Genomic DNA, 20,361 nt, shown 5'->3' on the forward strand with positions numbered 1-20,361 from the left:
GCATATAGTAGCAAACCTATTTAAACATCACCTGTAGATACCTATAATCCAAAGCAAAACTTTAGGTATATTTGCTGACATAGAATATATTAGCAGAAATAAGAAATATTACAGGGTTGGTTGGCTGCTTCTAGGTACGCTAAAGAACTTAGGAAAAATAAGTGATGAGCTTTGGGCTTTCAATTCCAAGCTTATGATCTAAGTAAAGGTCCAGAAATCTCTGCCATAAAAGAAGCCCTTATATCATGGAACCTTCTGTCTGAGATTTCTAAATATCAAATCAATGTCTAATCCTGTGGATGGTTTCAACTTATTTTAAATCACCAAGCTGACAAGGTCACATATAAAGTTAAAGTGTTCATTGAGACTCTGACAATTGGATTGGGAATACATTTGGGCATATTCTGATGAAGCTGGGATCTTGAACCCCTAAATTCCTCCAGTCTTCCTTTGCCTGTCAACAGCAGCCTGTCTTTTCTGGTCTGAGGAGGTTAATCTTCCCTCACCTGAAGAATCTGTAATGAGATTCCCTGAGGTAGTTATTTTGCAGTAGACTGCTGACTGTCCTCTCCTACCATGTTTTGTGCTTCTCGATGTAGAACCAGATTCATCTCCCAGTAAATCCCAGTTGTGTGATTCATAAGGAATTGCAATATACACCAAAGCAATTGAAAGATTTTTGCTAATTTATATCAAGAGAAACATGGGTGGGAGTGGGTCTTGAGGGTGTTGGGTCAGGCTGATTTTTTGATGGGATGTCCTCAATACAGATGCCAATGTCAGTATATTAGGTCAAACAGATAAGGGTAGTTCTAGCTATTTGACTAGTTGGTTGGATTGAACTATGGATCGAAAGGTGGCCTATACCAAGTGAAGTTGAGATGCCAGACCTTCTTTGATACAGAGAAAAGTATTCAAAGCTTTGAGGAAATCAGAAAGTAGAGTAGATTTATTATCATGAGACTGGTTTGCTCACCCCCTAAGGGTGTCTTAGGAGAGTACAGAAACTGTGAAAAATATATCAGGGAGAGGGGAGCACTGGCATCTTTGGAGAGTGCTGTAGTGGCTATTTGCTGCAAGCCTAGAATGGTGGTGGGAATTGATGCTATGGTCCTGATGAGGTCAGGATCCCTGAGTTTCAAACAGATGATGGGACCCCAGGGTGGAACAAGCCAGGATACAGAGATGCAATGGGCTTGATTACCATAATGGGTATCAGAATTGAAGCAGAGGTCAAGATAGAGGTCTGTGACTTTGACTAATTGATCATGGTGTCCCTAGAACTGAAATAGATAGGCAGCCTACTAAGGTCTTAGTTGATTTGTATGAGTGGAAGTGTTCTAGGTCTGGTGAACAGAGCTTTTGAATATCACAAAGCACATCAACTAGTTCTTGGACTTTAACCAGGCCACTGACCCTGGAATGAAGAGGAGGAACTACCTTTGAGGAAGGTCTTGATACACAGCCAGAAAATTGTACTATACATCTTTCTCTTTGCCTCCTTCAAGGCTACCTGTGACCATTAGCAGAGTGACTATGACTTAGAGAAAAAAAATGTAGACCTTTCCATGTCTTTGTTTGTTTGTGTTTTGTTAGTGGGCCCTGGCTCTGAACTGATACAAATTCCCCAAAGGCCTAAAATGCCCGTGTAAATCACCAGTCACATGAGAGTCTTATGGACTGATCCATGAAGTTTTGGCATGTGTCTATCTTACAGTGGGCCCAGTGGGTTCCCCAGTCAAACTTTGACTATTTCTGAAGCCCCAGAATGCAGAGGTAGAGTAGACGTATTAAAGAGTGGCAGAATCTCCCAAGTGGTTGCATGACTCATGGAGTTAGGGCTAATATGGTAGGAAAAGGCCAAATGGAGCCATCAGAACTGCCTCTACCTACCCAAATAGCAAACCAAGAGCAATACTATATTCATGAAGACATTCAGAGATTAGTACAATCACCAAATTATAGAAGGATGCAGGTGTGATGATTCTTACCACATCTCCATTCATATCACCTATTTGGTCTATTTAGTTTTTAGTTATAGGACTTCTGGGATCTCTGTCTTATGCCTGAGGAACTTTCGATTTTTTTCAATGTTTGTCTGTTTGTTTATTTAGAGAGAGAGAGAGAATCTCAAGCAGGCCCCACACTATCAGTGCAGAGCCCAACGTGGGGCTTGAACACATGAACTGTGAGATCATGACCTGAGCTAAAACCAAGAGTCAGATGCTTAAGCAACTGAGCCACCCAGGTGCCCCTCAGTTTTTTCTTGAATTGTGCTAGTGCTTGAAGGTGTTAGAAAGCAAAGAAGCCTGGGAGGTAAAAGGCTGAGCAGAGCTGGATTCCAATGTCTCAGGGAGAGAACTCCCTCTGGGGTGAGAGATGGCAGAAGAGCTTGTTTTATTTGTTTTCCTTTCTCACTTCTATTGTAGGCTCATTGAAGACCTGAGAATGGTTGGCTTTGCATTGTTTCCTGCTCTGTGTCATTGCCTTTCAATAGACTCTAAATTTATGGACATGGTAGGCAGCCCTCAAGCCATCCCCTTTCCAAGGGTTTGAGTGGTCCCTTAAATGTGGGATGCTTCTTTCAGCATCTGCCAGCCTTAAATCTGACTGTCAGTCTGTCAGCAGTCAGCATTGGCCAGACCAGCAAGAGACAGCTCTCGGCATCTTAGAATCAAATCTATCAACGGCATCTTCCTATTATCTGGTGAGCTGTTGGAGGAGGCCTGTTTCCACCAACTGTCTTTTTCATGTGCCTGCTTGAAGTTTGATTTGTCGTTGCTGCCAGGGATGGAGCAGCTGCTCGTAGCCAGCACAGCAGCAAGGTCAGGGGCATCGCCTCAAGGTGTCTTTTATGCTCTTCCATCTGTGGGTTCAATGAACTGAAGGGGTGCTACGCAGACCTCTTCATTTAACTTTCAAGGACGTTTTCCCATGTGATGATTCTTCCTTTTGCTTGCTCTTTCTTCTTTCAATTCCTTATGTCTTTACAGAACCTTCCAGGAATAACTTTTTCCCTCCCCTAGGTGCCACATATGATTGATATACTTCTGAACATTTGGCTGGTCTATGGATACTACTATGGTGGAGGGACCAAGCACCAAGATCTCCTGGGAAGGACAACTTTTTAATGCTTCTTAGAGGATTGTCATAAGGAAAAGAGGAGTACATCTCTTAGGGCAAACATCTCTCATTTAAATACAAAGATCACAACAGTCAAGGCTTGGGAAAGGGTTATTCTTTTTTCGTAGAAGCCTTATTCAGACCATGCATTTGGGAGCTAGGTGGAGTAAGTGCATAGTTAAGAGCTCTGGAATCAGACTGTGGAATCTTGGTAGTATCCTTTACTAGCTTTGTGATTTGGGGTAAGTTTCTTCATCTCTCTTAGCCTCTCCCATCCAGTAATTCATCTGTAAAATGGGCATAAGAATGGTGAAGATTAGGGGTGTCTGGGTGGCTCAGTTGGTTAAACGTCCGACTTCAGCTCAGGTCATGATCTCATGGCTTGTGGGTTTGAGCCCCACATCCAACTCTGTGCTGACAGCTTGGAGCCTGGATCCTGCTTTGGCTTCTGTGTCTCTGCCTCTCTCTGCCCCTCCCCCACTCTGTCCATCTGTCTCTCTTTCTCAAAAATAAATGTAAAAAAAGAAAAAGAATGGTGAAGATTAAAGGGGCGCCTGGGTGGCTCTGTCAGTTAAGCATCCGATTTCGGCTCAGGTCATGATCTCGTGGTTCGTGAGTTCAAGCCCCACACCGGGCTCTGTGCTGACAGCTCAGAGCCTGCTTCAGATCCTCTGTCCTCTCTTTCTGGCCCTTTCCTACTCGTGCTCTCTCTCTCTCTCTCTCTCTCTCAAAAATAAACATCAAAAAATGGTGAAGATTAAATAAGATAATTTATCTATGTAAAGTACCAGGTATAGTAAGTACTCAAAGTTAATTACTAGTATTAGCATTATTAGCCTCCAGGATCACAAACCTCTTCCAAGAGTTTGTGAACCAGAATTGTCTTCCTCTAAGTTGTGCCAGAACTCTAAAAAGCCGTTGGAAATAAAAAGCCACCTTCCAGCACTCGGAACCACCTGCCATCTGCCCCAATCCTAAGACAGTATCTGAGTGATTCTGGGAGCCTCCAGTCTGTTCCCAGGGGAGTGGAGCTCTGTGGCCTGGGGTGTCCCAGCCCTGCGAAAGTGTTATCTTGCTGTCCGTGTTAAATGTGGGAGCTTAGTGCTGGAGCAGTTGGTTGCGTCTCCGTTTTGTGTTCTGGGACCTCCTTGGCCATATTTCTGTGGATTCTTTAAGCTGCTCATCTCCTTCCTGATTTCATGGCCTTTTCCACCCAGTCTTAATCCTTTGATGATCACATGACACATGATTGGCACTATCTCCCTCATCCTAACCTTCCATTTATTTTCTTTTACTAACATAAATATTCTTTTAGTGACACTATTAGTGTTAGCCTGGATATCAAAATTTTCCATTCCTCTCAGGCTCTAGGTTTCTGATAAAAGGCCACTCACTTATTCAAAAATGGTTTGATGGACACTTACCAGGTGCCAGGCCTTGGTGAGTCTGCCATCTCATCATCACAGCACAGATAGCACAGCACTGCAATGGAGAGAGGCAGAGGTGCTGCGGGGTGGTAAGAGAGGCTGTCCAGTCAGTCCCGGGAAGGCAGCGACAGCTTCATTCTGCCTGAGATTGGAAGGACAGGTTATATTTTATCCCTGGACAAACTGAGATGAGGCTTTCTGAAGAGAGGTAGCAATATATCTAAAAAGGGCAAGAGGAAGACTGGGTGTTTGGGGAACTTCAAGTCACTCAGTATTACTGAGTTAATGGAAAAAGAGCAGGAATGGTGGAAGATGAGGCTAGTTGGATAGGAGCTAGTTTAGGAATGGCTTGTCTGCTGTAAAAGTAGGGAGTTGTCCTATAGATCAGCAGTTAAAATATGGCAGTAAAAAGCACATTAACATAAAGTTACCATCTCCACTATTTCTGAGTATGCAGAATAGTCATGTTAACTGTATGCACATTATTGTACTAAAAATGTTTATTTATTTATTTTGAGAGAAAGAGCGAGAGAGCACAGAAGCATGTGCAAAGGGTAGGGAGAAGGGCAGAGAGAATGCCGAGCAGGATCTGCATTGTCAGCACAAAGCCTGACACAGGGCTCAAAATCGCAAACTGTGAGATCATGACCTGGGCTGAAATCAGGAGTCGGACGCTTAACTGACTGAGCCACCCAGGTGCTCCACTAGGATTTTTTTCTTTTTGCAAAACAGAAGCTCTGTACCCATTGAAAAACAGCTGCCCTTTTCTCCTTCCCACAATTTCTGGCCATCACTGGTCTAGTTGTTTTTTTTGTTTGTTTGTTTTTTGTTTTTTTATTTGTTTGTTTATTGAGAGAATGCATACAAGTGGGGGAGTGGGGCAGAGGGAGAGAGACAGAAAGAATCTAAAGAAGGCTCTATGCTGGGGCACCTGGGTGGCTCAGTACATTGAGCATCAACTTCAGCTCAGGTCATGATCTCATGGTTTGGGAGTTCGAGTCTCCTGTCAGGCTTTGTGCTGACAGCTCAGAGCCTGAAACCTGCTTTAGATTCTGTGTCTCCCTCTCTCTACTCCTCCCCTGCTTGCTCTCTGTCTCTCAAAAATAAATAAATAAACATTAAAAAAAAAAAAAAAAGAAGGCTCCATGTTGAGTGGGGCTTGATTCCACAATCCTGGGATCATGACCTGAGCCAAAATCAAGAGTTGGGTACTCAACAGACTGAGCCACCCAGGTGCCCCATGTTCTATTTGTTTCTAAGTGTTTTACTACTTAAGACACTTCATATAAGCAGAGTATTTGTCTTTTTAAGACCAGCTACTTAGCATGATGTCCTCAAATTTCATCCATGTTGTAATATATGACAGGATTTCCTTCTTTTTTAGGGCTAAGTGATATTCCAATATATGTTATCTATCACATTTTCCTTTAAAAAATTTAAAAAGTTTTTTATGGTTATTTTATTTTTGAGAGGGAGAGAGACAGAGTGTGAGTGGGGGAGGGGCAGAGAGAGAGGAAGGCACAGGATCTAAAGCAGGCTCTAGGCTCTGAACTGTCAGCACAGAGCCCCATGTGGGGCTTGATCTCACAAACTGTGAGATCATGACCTGATCTGAAGTCGGATGCTTAACTGATTGAGCCACCCAAGCACCCCATAACTTGTACCTTTCATTTGAAATTATATTTGTGGGATCTGTTCATGTTGTTGTGTGTAGCTCTGGGTCATTGTTTCCATTGTATGAATACATCACAATTTATATATCCATTTTACAGATGATGGATACTTTTTTTCTAGGGGTAATGTCAGTGAAAGCATTCTTACAAACATTTGTGCCAGTATACATTTGCATGAGTTTCCTTATGGTTATAAGTAAGAATGTAATCATTAGGTCAAAGCATATGTATACCTTTAATTCTGATAGGAAATGATTCTGTTTCCAGAATCATTTTACAAATTTACAAATTTATGTTCTCACCAGCAGCTTATAAGACTTCTTTTTGCTCCATATTTAGACTAACATATGGTATTTTCAGCTTTTTAAAAAAAGTTTATATTTATTTTGAGAGAGTGATAGAGAGCAAGCAGGGAAAGGAGCAGAGAGAGAGGGAGACAGAATCTCAAGCAGGTTCTGCACTGTCAGCACAGAGCCTGATATAGGGGGCTTGAAGTCATGAAACCATGAGATCATGACCTGAGCTGAAGTCAAGATTTAGCCATCCCTCAGATATTTTTGATTGAGAGAAAGAGAGAGAGAGAGCGAGCGAGAGCGAGCAAGAGCACATGGGTGAGTGGGGGAGGGGCAGAAGGAGATGGGCATAGAGAGAATTGTAAGCAGGCTCCATGCTCAATGCAGAGCCTGGCTTGGGGTTGATCCCATGACCTGAGATCATGATCTGAGCCAAAATCAAGAGTAGGAAAAATCAATCAAAATCAACCAACTGAGCCACTCAGGCACCCCTTTAGATATTTTTTAAGTACATTTTTTTATTGGAGAATTACACAAATCACAGTATACAAATCTTGTGCTGGAAGTCCTAGCTAGAGTAATTAGTTAAGAGAAAGACACAAAAGGCATCCAAATTAGAAAGGAAGAAGCAGAATTGGTATTTGCAGATGACATGATCTTATATGTAAAAAATCCTAAAGTCTCAACCAAAACTCTGTTGGAACTAATCCAGAAATTCAGTAAATTTGTAGGCTATAAAATCAAAATGCATAAATCTGTTAAATCTCTAAATACTAACAACAAACTATTGAAAAAGAAATGAGGAAAACTATTCTATCCAAAATAACATCAAAAATAATAAAATACTTGGGAATAAATTTAAACATATATTGGCCAAGGGCTTAATATCTAAAATATATAAGGAACTCATACAACTCAATGGCAAAAACTGAAACAATCTGATTTAAAAATTTGGAGGGACGGAATATACATTTTTGTGAAGAAGACATCCAAATGGGCAACAGGTGCATGAAAAGGTGTTCAACATCTCTAATCACCAGAGAAATGCAAATTGAAACCACAATGAGATATCATCTTGCATCTGTTAGAATGGCTTTCCTCAAGAAGACAAGATTTAACAAGCATTGGAGAGGATGTGGAGAAACGGGAATCCTTGTACAGTGTTGGTGGGAATGTAAATATGTTAATAGTTCAGCCACAATGGAAAACAGTAGGGAGGTTTCTTAAAAAGTTAAAGGTACCACTGTATTACCTAGCCATTCCACCTCTGGGTATATATCCAGAGGAAATGAGAACAGCATATCAAAAAGATATTTTAATGCAGCATTATTCACAGTAGCCAAGATATGGAAACAACCTGTGTGCCCATCAATGGATGAATGGATAAGTAAGATACATATAGAAGGAATATTATTTAGCCATGAGAAAGAAGGAAATCTTGCTGTTTACAACATGGATGGATGCTGTGGGCATTATGCTTTGGGAGAGAGGTGAGACAGAAAGACAGATCTTGTATATGACTTTTATGTGGAATCTAGAAAAACTTTTAGAAACAGAGTGTAGAATGGTGGTTGCCAGGGGTCAGGGGTGGGAGAATTGGGCAGATGTTATGAAGGGGACAGACCTGCAACTAGAAGATGAATAAGTTCTAGAGATCTAATGCACAGCATAGTGACTAGTTATATTATATACTTCAAAATTGCTGAGAGACTAGATCTTAAATGCTCTCACTACAAAAAAGAAATGATAATTATGTGATGAGATGTCATTTTATCCAAAGCTATAGTGGTAATCGTATTGCAATACATAAATGTATCAAATCAATACATTATACACTTAAAATTTTTTTTTAATGTTTTATTTATTTCTAGGAGAGAGAGACAGCGTGAGCAGGGGAGGGTCAGAGAGAGAGGGAGTCACAGACTCTGAAACAGGCTCCAGGCTCTGAGCTGGCAGTCAGCACAGAGCCCGAGGCGGGGCTCGAACCCACGAACCGCGAGATCATGACCTAAGCGAAAGTCGGACGCTTAACCGACTAAGCCACCCAGGCGCCCCACATTATACACTTTAAAGTCACACAATGTTATATGTAAATTACATCTCAGCAAAACCCCCTGCAAGACCCCATGAAGTATACAAATTTTCAATGTACCCCCAATAAACAGCCTGTAGAGCAACATGCCCAAGATTTATTGTGATTACTGTGACCCATATCTCACCCTCAACTCTCCATCTGTGAGAAAGACACAGTAAAGTGGTAGGAAACATGAAGAGGATGTGGAAGACTACTATCGGAAATGAATGGAAGAGCACGTTCAGAGCCTGTTTGACAAACAACCACTGCATTCCAACAAGGAAAGAGTCCTCCTACTTCATTCTCTACTCCTCCTGCAGGGGCCATGACCCCACCTCCCCCCAGTCTCCTGGACCTTCCTTGCCCTGGTATAATGCCAGCATCTCATATGGGGGCCCCCCATGATGTTAGGAGGGGAGGGCCCTCCTCCCCCTGTGATGATGTCAGTGGGACCTCCTCCTGCAAGTAGGGCACCTGTGGGGGCCACATGCCGAAGACACCTGGGCCCCCAGGGATGAGACCTCCTGCCCGTCCTGTGATGGTGCCCATTCAGCCAGGAATGACTCGACCAGACAGATAAGAAGAGAGGGGAGCTTCTTTATACCCATTTTATATTACTTGTTCTTCTTTACCAGGAGATCCGGGTGCTATGACTCTATGTGTTTTCTAGCAGCATGACAAGGAAGACTTGCTTGCCCCTCCTATCAAAGAGAGAATAGTTTTGGCAGAGGAGTAGTGGGGAAAAAAAACAATTTTCATTTTTCATTTGTATTGTGAAAAGTGAAAATAAAATTATCAACTGTTTTAGTTAAAAAAAAAACAAAACCCAACATACTCCTAGGGTGCCTAGATGACTAGGTTGGTTAAGTGTCCTACTTTTTTATTTATTGTTTTTATTATTACTTTTTAAAAATTACATCCAAGTGAGTTAGCATACAGCACAACAATGATTTCAAGAGTAGATTCCTTATGCCCCTTACTCTTTTAGACGATCCCCCTCCCACAACCTTTCCAGTAACCCTCTGTTTGTTCTCCAAATTTAAGAGTCTCTTATGTTTTTGTCCCCCTCCCTGTTTTTATATTATTTTTGCTTCCCTTCCCTGATGTTCATCTGTTTTGTATCTTAAAGTCCTCATATGAGTGAAGTCATATAATACTTGTCTTTCTCTGACTGACTAATTTAGTTTAATGATACCCTCTAGTTGCAATCATGTAGTTGCAAATGGCAAGATTTCATTCTTCTTGATTGCTGAGTGATACTCCATTGTATGTATGTATACTACATCTTTATCCATCCATCCATCAATGGACATTTGGACTCTTTCCATACTTTGGCTATTGTTGATAGTGCTGGTACAAACATTGGGGTACATGTGCCCCTTCAAAACAGAACACCTGTAACCCTTGGATAAATACCTAGAAATGCAATTGCTGGGTTATAGGGTAGTTAAATTTTTAATTTTTTGAGGGAGCTCCATTGTGTTTTCCAGAGTGGCTGTACCAGTTTGCACTCCCACCAGCAGTGCAAAAGAGATCCTCTGGCCACATCCTCGCCAGCATCTGTTGTTGCCTGACTTGTTGATTTTAGCCATTCTGATGGGTGTGGGTGGTATTTCATTGTGGTTTTGATTTGTATTTCCCTGATGATGAGTGACGTTGAGCATTGTTTCATGTGCCTGTTGGCCATCTGGATATCTTCTTTGGAGAAGTGTCTGTTCATGTCTTTAGCCCATTTCTTCACCAGATTGTTTTTTGGGTGTTGAGTTTGATAAGTTTTTATTTTTATAGATTTTGAATACCAATCCTTTATCTGATATGTCATTTGCAAATATCTTCTCCCTTTCCATCGGTTGCCTTTTAGTTTTGCTGATTGTTTCCTTCGCTGTGCAGAAGCTTTTTATTTTGATGAGGTCCCAATAGTTCACTTTTGCTTTTGTTTCCCTTGCCTCTGGAGACGTGTTGAGTAAGAAGTTGATGAGGCCAAGGTCAAAGAGGTTCTTGCCTGCTTTCTCCTCGAGGATTTTGATGGCTTCCTGTCTTACATTTAAGTCTTTCATCCATTTTGAGTTTATTTTTGTGTATGGTGTAAGAAAGTGGTCCAGATTCACTTTTCTGCATGTCGCTGTCTAGTTTTCCCAGCACCACTTGCTGAAGAGACTGTCTTTATTCCATTGAATATTCTTTCCTGCTTTGTCAAAGATGTGTTGGCCATATGTTTGTGGTCTATTTCTGGGTTCTCTATTCTGTTCCTTTGATCTGAGTGTCTGTTCTTGAGCCAGTACCATACTGTCTTGATGATTACAGCTTTGTAATATAGCTTGAAGTCTGGGATTGTGATGCCTCCTGCTTTGGTTTTCTTTCTCCAGATTGCTTTGGCTATTCAGGTCTTTTCTGGTTCCATACGAATTTTAGGATTGTTTATTCTACCTCTGTGAAGAATGCTAGTGTTATTTTGATAGGGATTGCATTGAATATGTAGATTGTTGTGGATAGTATTGGCATTTTAACAATGCTTGTTCTTCCTATCCAGGAGCATGGAATATTTTTCCATTTTTTTGTGTCTTCTTCAATTTCCTTCATCAGCTTTCTACAGTTTTCAGTGTATAGATTTTTCACCTCTTTGGTTATGTTTATTCCTAGGTATTTTATGGTTTTTGGTGCAATTTTAAGTGGGATCGATTCCTTGATTTCTCCTTCCGTTGCTTCATTGTTGGTGTATGGAATGTGACCAATTTCTGTGCATTAATTTTGTATCCTGCCACTTTGCTGAATTCCTGGATCATTTCTATCAGTCTTTTGGTGGAATATTTTTGGTTTTCCATATTAAGTATCATGTCATCTGCGAAGAGTGAAAGTTTGACCTCCTCCTGGTCAATTTGGATGCCTTTTATTTCTTTGTGTTGTCCGATTGCTGAGGCTAAGACTCCCAGTACTATGTTGAATTACAGTGGCGAGAGTGGACATTGTCAAATGCTTTCTCTGCATCTATTGAGAGGGTCATATGGTTCTTGTCCTTTCTTTTATTGATGTGATGTTTCACATTGATTGTTTTGTGGATAATCAACCAGCCCTGCATCCCAGGTATAAATCCCACTTGGTCGTGGTGAATAATTTTTTTAATGTATTGTTGGATCCGGTAGGCTAATATCTTGTTGAGTTTTGCATCCATGTTCATCAGGGAGATTGGTCTATAGTTCTCTTTTTTAGTAGGGTCTTTGTCTGGTTTTGGAATCAAGGTAATGCTGACTTCCTAGAAAGAGTTTGGAAGTTTTTCTTCCATTTCTAGTTTTTGGAACAGCTTCAAGAGAATAGGTCTTAACTCTCCTTAAATGTTTGGTAGAATTCCCCTGAAAAGCCATCTGGCCCTGGACTCTTGTTTTTTGGGAGATTTTTGATGACTAATTCGATTTCTTTACTGGTTATGGGTCTGTTCAAATTTTCTATTTCTTCCTGTTTCAGTTTTGGTAGTTTATATGTTTCTTGGAATTTGTCCATTTCTTCCAGATTGCCCATTTTATTGGTGTATAATTGTTCATAATATTCTCTTAATATTGTTTTTATTTCTGCTGTGTTGGTTGTGATCTTTCCTCTTTCATTCTTGATTTTATTTATTTATTTATTTTAAATGTTTTATTTATTTCTAGGAGAGAGAGAGAGAGACAGCGTGAGCAGAGGAGGGTCAGAGAGAGGGGGAGTCACAGACTGAAACAGGCTCCAGGCTCTGAGCAGGCAGTCAGCACAGAGCCCGACACGGGGCTCGAACCCACGAACTGCGAGATCATGACCTAAGTGAAAGTTTAGCGATCACAGTCTCCTTTAAGTTTTGGTTGTCAGGGAATTTTTTTTTTATCTCTCCTATTTTGAATGACAGCCTTGCTGGAGAAAGAATTCTGGGCTGCATATTTTTCCAGTTCAGCCTGTTGAATATATTCTGCCACACCTTTCTGGCCTGTCAAGTTTCTGTGGATAGGTCTGGTGCAAACCTGATCTGTCTTCCTTTGTAGATTAAGGTCTTTTTCCCCTTGCTGCTTTCATGATCCTTTCCTTGCCTGAGTATTTTGTGAATTTGACTATGATATGCCTTGTTGATGGTCAGTTTTTGTTGACTCTAATGGGAGTCCTCTGTGCTTGCTGGATTTTGAGGTCTGTGTTTCTCCAGGTTAGGAAAGTTTTCTGCTATGATATGCTTACACAACCTTTCTACCCCTATTTCTCTCTCTTCATCTTCTGGGAACCCTATGATTCTGATGTTGTTCCTTTTTAATGAGTCACTGATATCTCTGATGCTTAAATTGTACTCTTTTGCGTCATTCTCCTTCTTTTTTTTCCTGCTTCATTATTCCCCATAAGTTTGTCCTCTGTATCAGTGATTCCCTGCTCTGCCTCATCCACCCTTGCCGCTGTGGCATCCATTCAAGGTTGAAGCTCAGTTACAGCATTTTGAAATTTCATCCTGACTAGCTTACTTTGTTTATCTCCGTAGAGAGGGATTCTAATCTATTTTCGATCCCAGCTAGTATTCTTATCATTGTGATTCTATATTCTGGTTCAGACATCTTGCTTGTATCTGTGTTGGTTTAAGTGCATGTCTGGCGTTTGTTTCTGCTCTTTCTTTTGGGGTGAATTCCTTAGTTTCGTCATTTTGAAGGAAGAAAAGGAGTTAATAAGGTAAAAAAATTGAAAATTAAAAAATGAAAACATGGGGCACATGGGTGGCTCAATCGGTTGAGCATCTGACTTCGACTCAGGTCATGATCTCACGGTTCGTGGTTTCGAGCCCTGCATCAGGCTCTGCACTGACAGCTCAGAGCCTGGAGCCTCTTTCAGATTCTGTGTCTCCTTCTCTCTCTGCCCCTCACACATTCGTACTTTGTCTCAAAAATAAATAAACTATTAAAAAAAATTTAGGGATGTCTGGGTGGCTCAGTTGGTTAAGCATCAGACTTCGGTTCAGGTCATGATCTCATGGTTCTTGGGTTTGAGCCCCACGTTGGGCTCTGTGCTGACAGCTTAGCTCAGAGCCTGGAGCCTGCTTCAGATTCTGTGTCTCCCTCTCTCTCTGACCCTCCCCTGCTCATGCTGTCTTTCTCAGAAATAAAGAAAACATTAAAAAAATTAAAAAAAAGAAAAAAATTGAAAACCGCACACACACACACACATCAAATAAATGATGGTAGATCCTAGGTGTGCTTCGGTCTGGTATTGAAAAGAGCTTGACTGATTAGAGTAAAAAGCAAAAAAAATTAAAATTATAAAATTAAAAACAACACATCCACCCACAGAAAATCAAATAAATGATGCTAGATCCTTGGTGTGTTTTGGTCTGGTAATTGAAAGGAGCTTGAATGATTAGAGAAAAAAGGTGAAAGTTTTAACATTAAAAACAGCACACACACATATACACACACACACACACACACACAATCAGATAAGAGATGCTAGATCCTAGGTGTGTTTTGGTCTGGTTATTGAAAGGAGCTTGATTGATTAGAGAAAAAAGGGCAAAAGAAAAGCAAAGGAAAAAAACAAAACAAAAACACAAAGTTTGAAAAATTGAGAAAATGAATATGATGAAATAGAATATCTTGAAGTGATGGAAGTAAAATAGAATTTGATAAATTTATAAAAAAGTACAAAATTTTGTCAAAAAAAGGAAAATATTTTTAATAGGAATTGAAAATAAAAATAAATTTTTAATTATCTTTCTTTATTCAAGTAAAATAAATGAAAAAGAAAGAAAAGAAAGAAAGAAAAAGAAAAATTGAAGGGATGGGACAAGAACAGACTGAAACACTATTGTTATTACATCGTTTTCCCCTAGAAGTCAAACCAGGAAGCTCTCTACAGTCTGCAAATTAAACAGGTGGAGAGATTTGCGGTGTTCCTGAAGATTGAGGCCTGCCCAGCCAGGCTGGCCCTTCGGAATGGCTCCGTTCTCCCCCAGATGGTGCTTCCTATCTTACTGGGGTGGAGTGCTTTGGCGCCTGCAGGCATGCATGCGCATGCGTGGGTGGGGTGAAAATGGCGTCACCCAGATATCCAGTCCAGTATCAGAACTCTGTGCTCTCCCCCACCAGGAATCATGTACTAGTCCTTTGTCTTTGGTTTCAGTCCACTCCCTGCTTTTGCATTGTCTGTAACCATGCCATCAGATTGCTAGGCAGTACCTCGCTCCTGAGTTCTGAGATGTGGCTGTATTTCCAGACCCCTCACTCCTGAGGGACTGATGCTTTGACCGGCTCAGATCCTCTGTAGGAGGGTCTCAAGGAGCTATGGCTGGGTGCCAGGCGCACCCAAGAATGCTAGTGAGACCTGCTGCTTCCAATGTCCAGAGACTTGCAGCTAGGTGCCAGCCTGTCCCAGAAAAAGTTCCTGCGATCGTGCAGCAGCAGCGTTTCCTCTCGTGGCCTGAGGACCTCCGGACTCACTCCTCCCTTGGGAATTCCCTATTCCCACCAGAGCATCACAGGTATTTGAGCTGCTGAGTTTGAGCCTCTGCGCTCCCCCTGTTTAGAGTCTTAATGGAATTCAAGCCCTCTTCTTTCTCCTTTCTCCCCTTTTAGTTCAGACCCTGCGGCTGTTTCCATCTTTTCTCCACTTAAAAAAAAATTTTTTTTTTACAAATCGTTTATTGTCAAGTTGGTTTCCATATAACACCCAGTGCTCATCCCCACAAGTGCCCTCCTCCATGCCCATCCCCCCTCCCCCCCACATCCATCAGTCCTCAGTTCTCAGTATTCAAGTCTTTCATGGTTTGCCTCTCTCCCTCTCCCCCACTATTTCCCCCCTTCTTTTCCCCCTTGGTCCTCCGTTAACTTCCTCCTAATCCACCTATACGTGCAAACATATGATATTTGTCCTTCTCTGCCTGACTTATTTCGCTCAGCATAATACCCTCAAGGTCCATCCATGNATAGATAGGTCTGCCACCACTCTGATAGGTTTCCCTTGATATGTTAGGGCCCTTTTCTCCCTAGCTGCTTTCAAAATTCTCTCTTTGTCCTTATAGTTTGTCATTTTTACTATGATATGTCTTGCAGAAGGTCGATTCAGATTACGTCTGAGGGGGGTCCTCTGAGCCTCTTGTATTTCAACGTTTACTTCTTTTCCCAGGTCGGGGAGGTTCTCTGCTATAATTTGTTCCAGGACTCCTTCAGCACCTTTCCCCCTCTCTTCCTCTTCTGGGATTCCTATGATATCGATATTGTTGCATTTGACCGTGTCACTGAGCTCTCGAACTCTTCTTTCATGTTCCTGGATCAGTTTGTCTCTTTTTTTGTCAGCTTCTTGTTTTTCTATAATGGTGTCTTCTAAATCACTTATTCTCTTTTCTGCCTCTTCAGTCCATGCATTGGACACCTCCAGTTTATTATGTATTTCTTTTATCGCATTTTTTAATTCATCATGCCTATTTTTGTTCTCCTTGTTGGTTGTAGCCATAGTTTCTTTGAGGTCCTCTTACGCTTTTTGCAAGCCCAGCGATTAATTTTACTATTATTGTTCTAAAATCTTGTTCAGTTATGCTGCTTATATCTGTTTTGAGCAGTTCATTAGCTGTCATTTCTTCTTGGAGTTTCTTTGGAGGAGAGCTCTTTCGTTTCGTCATTTTAGTTAGCTTTCCGGNTCTCTCTCCACTTTCTCTCCAGCTGCTTTGGAAGAGGTGTGTGTGTGTGTGTGTGTGTGTGTGTGTGTGTGTGTGTGCTTTTCCTGTGCTCTCCCTGTCACCGTCCTCTCTCCAAAGCAAAAACAGCTCCCTGCCCTCCGTGGCTTCTCTCTCCCCCAGTTCACCTCTCTGTGTCGCATACCTGCTGAGTTCTGTGGTTCAGGTTGTGCAGATTGTTGTGTTAATCCTCAGATGAGATTTCTAGGTGTGCAGGATTGTTTAGTGTTGATCTGGCTGTATTTCATGGAGGCGAGACAGCAAAAAGACTTACATGCTGTTTTGCCATCTTGGCTCCTCCCAAGTGCCCTACTCTTGATTTCAGTTCAGGTCATGACCTCATGCCATTCATGAGACTGAGCCCCGTGTTGGGCTCTGGGCTGACAGCGTGGAGCCTGTTTAGGATTTTCTCTCTTTCTCCCTCTCTCTCTCTCTCTGCTCCTCCCCCCCCAAAATAAATAAATAAACTTAAAAGATATATATGTATATACAACTGATAAACTCATAAAGTGTCACACCCATGAAACTACAACCTAGATCTCAAAGTCGACTGTTGTCAACACCCCAGAACCTCCTCTCTGTCCTTGTCAGTCACTGTGTTTCTTTTCCCTAAATGTAACCTGTATCCTGGCTTTCACCACCTTAGATTAATTTTGCCTATTTATTTTTAAAATTTATACATTTAGAGTCAATCAGTATATATTCTTTTGTGTGTGGCTTCTTTTATTCAACATTGTTTTATTTTTTATTACTTTTTTCAACACTATGTTTTTAAAGACTCATCCTTATGGGTTGTTTGGAATGGTTTTTCTTTCATTCTCATAGACGATTCATGTTCTATTATGATTGTTCTACAATTTATATGCCCATTCTACGGGATATTGGAATTTCCTGAGTTTTTGCTATTGGCAATAGATCTTCCATGGACACTATGTATCAGTATTTTATTGCAGTTTTTAACTTATCTTCTTTATCTTTATTCTTCTCTTAAGACTAATACTGTTGAAAATGTTTTTACATACTTACTGGCCATTTTGGTATTGTTTTGCAAAATGTGTGAGATTTTGCTCATTTAAAATATTACATTGCCGAGGGGTGCCTGGCTGGCTCATTTGGTGGAGTGAGTGACACTTGATCTTGGGGTTGTGAATTTGAGCCCCACATTGGGTGTAGAGATTACTTAAAAATAAAATTAAAAAAATTACATTGCCTGTATTTATCTCAGTGATTTGTGGAAATTATGTGTCTTTATATATCTTGGATGTGAGTCCTTTGTTAAACATATGCTTTGCAAATGTGTCCTCCCATTTCTTGGTTTGCCTTTTTACCCTCTCATTTTTTCATACACAAAAATGCTTTTTATTTTTATTTTTATTTATTTATTTATTTTTATGTTTTATTTTATTTCTAAGAGAGAGAGAGACAGCGTGAGCAGGGGAGGGTCAGAGAGAGAGGGAGTCACAGACTGAAACAGGCTCCAGGCTCTGAGCTGGCAGTCAGCACAGAGCCCGACGCGGGGCTCGAACCCACGAACCGCAAGATCATGACCTAAGCGAAAGTCGGACGCTTAACCGACTAAGCCACCCAGGCGCCCCAAAAATGCTTTTTAAAGATACTTTTCTTTATGAGTAGTGTTCTATTGTGCCTTATTTAAGAAAATTCTTACCCACCTGGAGGTCATGAAGATAGTCTTCTATATTAACTTGTGAAGTTTTCTTTGGGAGAAGATTTTATTTTTATTTCTACTTATTTATTTTTTATTTTTCAGAGATATTTTATTCATTTATTTATTTTAAGAAGTCTCCACATCCAGCCTGGGGCTCAGACTCACAACCCTAAGATCAAACCTTGCGTGCTCTATCGACTGAGCGAGCCAGCCATCCCCCCTGCCCCCCCACTTTGGGGGAATATTTTAAATTAGATTCTATCTCTTAACAGACACTGAGTTAATCATATTTTCAAAGTTTCTGTGTCAGTTTCAGTGAGTTATGTTTTTCTAAGAATCAATTAAGTTTCTAATCTGGAATTTCAAATTAATTATCATAAAGTTATATACAGTTATAAAAGAATTTAAAAATATGTTTAGTGTTTGCAAAATGTGGAGTGATGCCAAACTTAGGAGATTGGAAGACACTGAAACAGCATTAGGGCCGGAAAGTCGGTGTAGGGCAGTAGGGATATAGCAAGGATTTGGAAACCAGGCCTCTGGCTCCAAAAGAGTGCCCAGAATCTGCTACGGGAGGTGGACAGATGACAACACACACGAGAAACAGCAGAGGTCTTAGCCTTCAGGGACCCTGAGCATACCAGGACTGAGGAAAAAGAGGTCTGCTCAAGCCTTTTTTGGGATAGGGAGTAACTTAACTTCTTTCCTCCTCTCTCTCTGTCTCTCTCTCTCTTTTTCTTTTGGGCCCCCAGCAGGAAAATGAAATGCCCTTTAAGCATTTTCTCCTGGGCAGAGTAGCTTGGGGTGGGGTGGGAGTGGGTATGTGAAGTCCAAAAATTTTTTAGTGTGAAGTTTTTGGAAAATTGCTGGTCCTGGTGGCGACTGGGGAAGTCCTAAATGTGTAATGATTTGCATTTAACAAATTGCAGGGTGGGAGAGACCATCTTTCTCCAGGCTGCTTATAGAATTGGGGGAAATCCTGGGAGTAACAGAATGAAGTGAAAACCAGATAAAGATGTTGGTTTTCTCAAGTTGATCACTTTCTCATCACGAGTCTCATCAAGATCATGGCAAGTTCTCACTTGCACGGAGGTATTCTTTTCTCTATCCTGTCCATCGCTCTTCAGAAAGCTGATAAACGAAGTCACATTTTTTTCCCAAAGGAAACATAAAACAGTCTTAAGATAAGGGTGTAACCCTAAGCCTGTGCTCCTTTACCCTTTCTTCAAAGATCACTGCTTACAGAGTTTTAGGAAGATGGGCCCCTTGACTCACTCTTGGGCCTGAGCCTTACTGAAGCTTCCCTCTGGGCTTCTTCTCCCATTGAATTTCTTTGCTTTGCCTGTCAGATTGCCTCAGTATTAGCTAGACAGAATTCAGGAGAACTTGGTCCTAGGAACATCCCAGCCCTGGGCTCTGCCATCTCATGGAGAACAAATAAAGAACTGAGAGTGAGGGTGTTTAACTCAGATGACAGTGGAATTGCCTGGGTTGGGGTAGGGCAGGTGTGTGTGGCAGCTGACTGGAAGCATTATATGGACTGTCATATGGTTCATGTTTTGTTTGGACCTGTGGTTTCCTATGTAGGGTGGAAAAGGAAAGAGGTTGAATTCCATGTACATTCTGTCCAGGTTGTTGTCTGAGTAGCCAGATGGGGGAGATTTGGGATGCAGGCTAGTAGGGAAGGAGATGGCTAAGTGAACTGAAGTTCTCTTGCTACTTGAAATGATTATGTCTTGAAGACTACTGGCCTGGCATTCGGGACACCAAGGTTCCCATCTGGGGACAACATTCTGAATGGCCCCATGTGGTTACTTCCCTTTCTGTGCCTCAGTTTCTTCATGTTTCACAGGAGGAAGTTGTTCTATATCAATGGGTTTCAAAATTATTAATTTTATAATGCCAGGTATATCTTTTATCAAGAAAAATTTCATCCCTATTCCCGTACCTGAAAGACCCAGAGATAGGCTCTTCTGATTGAATCAGAAGTGAGGGACTGGGACCTGAGATTATTTCATTCATTACCATTCTCTTCCTGTTTAAAAGCCATGGAGCAAGATGATAAATTACACAAACAACCTTCTGTTCTAGTGCCAGTAGAATGTACGTCTAGGACTACTGAGCGAAGGAACTGAAACCTTGACAATTTTGAGTCTTTCTACCCATGATCATGGAATACCTTTTCATTTATTTAGTTTTTCTTTGATGCCACTCATCAGAGTTTTGTAGTTTTCCTTATATAAATCTTGCACGTATTTTGTTTATGCTTAAGTACTCAATATTTTGGTGCTAATAATGTAAATGATATTGTGTTTTTAATTTTGAATTCCACTTGTTCATTTCTAGTGTATAGAAAAGTGATTGATTTGTGTTTATTAATCTTGTACCCTGCAACCTTATTATATAATTGCTTATTAGTCCCAGCTATTTTTTTTGTCAATTCCT

At 41.0% G+C, this 20,361-nt stretch overlaps 1 long non-coding RNA gene and 1 pseudogene across 4 annotated transcripts in view; both read left to right on the forward strand.

Moving 5' to 3' along the window:
- Window positions 1-20,361, forward strand: part of LOC144236785 (uncharacterized) — a 159,642-nt gene that overhangs the window by 23,600 nt on the left and 115,681 nt on the right. The gene's annotated exons all lie outside the window — the stretch shown is intronic.
- Window positions 8,695-9,228, forward strand: LOC144236783 (U1 small nuclear ribonucleoprotein C pseudogene; annotated as a pseudogene).

The sequence above is a fragment of the Crocuta crocuta genome, unplaced genomic scaffold, assembly GCF_008692635.1.
Source record: "Crocuta crocuta isolate KB4526 unplaced genomic scaffold, BGI_CrCroc_1.0 scaffold175, whole genome shotgun sequence".
Classification (NCBI taxonomy): Eukaryota; Metazoa; Chordata; class Mammalia; order Carnivora; family Hyaenidae; genus Crocuta; species Crocuta crocuta.